Consider the following 1359-nt stretch of genomic DNA (forward strand, 5'->3'; position numbering starts at 1 on the left):
GAATTTACCAGAACCATTAAATAACGATTTATTGAAATAATACATATACAATATGCTAAACAAATAAATATAATAATAATAATATCCATTTTGGCCTTGGGAAATACGTAACAATAAAACTATAAAGCTTCAAGCTCAGCACGTTTTACAAATGAATGTCCATAATAATATACGGAAATCTCAAATAAACATGGTGAAGGTAAAACAAATCGATCGTAGTTTCGATCATATTAAAGAAATGTAATCCAATTTATTTCATTGTTAATTTTATCCATTATATTATATATGTATATTTATATGCAGCAACAACAATGATAACAAAAATCATTAGATAGATCGTGTCAATCAATCAAGAACAGAAAAAGAAATTTTATCTACAAAGAAGAGAAAAAACACGAATCTACGAAAACAATGTTGTACCTTCTGTATTATTACAAGAAAGACTTTGTTCGGTTAAATAGCCGAGGTAATTTTTTTTTTTTTTTTTTCGACAATACTACTATGATATGAATAATGAACTGTTACAACCATGCGACAATCACGTTTCATGAACGTTTTCATGATATTATTATACACATATATTATAATCTCAAATATTTTGTAATTGATATACTTCTCTACTTCGGTTACGATATTACGGAATTAAAAAGATCTCATTTCATTTTTTCATCTATCGAAACTTTATTACAACTGTTCCCAATTGTGAGCTTTCAGGTATTTAATCTCGAAGCAACTCGAAAAGATAATCGCTGAATCGGTTCGTAACACGCGAAGAAATTTCAAAAATGGTTATTCTCTTGCACCGGATACAATTAATAAAGTAAACACGCGTACGAGTCGATTGATTTTCTTTCGAAGATATATATATATATATATATATATATATATATTTCTCTTGAAAAATCGAACGAACTTTTTTATCACAGTTGAATTCGTATTATAGCCTCGATTAGGCGGCAATACACACACACACATACGTGGTGTGGCATTAAATGTCCAAATTGATCGATCCCCGTTTTATCATTACAGGGTAACGCATTTGTAATTTCATGCCTCTATATAATGCATAGAAAGTAATATTAAAGAAATTGTACTATTGATATGTTTGATGTAATAATAATAATAATAATAATAATGATAATAATAATAATAATAATAGCAATAATAAACGGTAAAGTTGACAGTATTTTTGTGTAATTGTAGCTTGAAAGAAGCTCTTACAGATCTTTAAGTGTTCGATATATAATGTGTGCAACATCGTGATTCGATTCGTTTCAAGATAATTTGCTGCGCTCGTTTCCCTTTTTCCCCTCTTTTTTTTTTTTTTTTTTTTTTTTTTTTTTTTTTTTTTTTTTTTTT

At 27.5% G+C, this 1359-nt stretch overlaps 1 protein-coding gene and 1 long non-coding RNA gene across 17 annotated transcripts in view; one reads left to right on the plus strand and one right to left on the minus strand.

Annotated features, from left to right (window-relative positions):
• Positions 1-1359, minus strand: part of LOC102673656 (glucose transporter type 1) — a 33684-nt gene that overhangs the window by 8632 nt on the left and 23693 nt on the right. The gene's annotated exons all lie outside the window — the stretch shown is intronic.
• Positions 7-1359, plus strand: part of LOC116186023 — a 21193-nt gene continuing 19840 nt past the window's right edge. Inside the window, exon 1 of the long non-coding RNA XR_004150941.1 lies at positions 7-240. This is a non-coding gene — a long non-coding RNA (uncharacterized LOC116186023). The remainder of the gene's footprint in view (positions 241-1359) is intronic.

Source organism: Apis dorsata, unplaced genomic scaffold, assembly GCF_000469605.1.
Source record: "Apis dorsata unplaced genomic scaffold, Apis dorsata 1.3 scaffold_382, whole genome shotgun sequence".
Classification (NCBI taxonomy): Eukaryota; Metazoa; Arthropoda; class Insecta; order Hymenoptera; family Apidae; genus Apis; species Apis dorsata.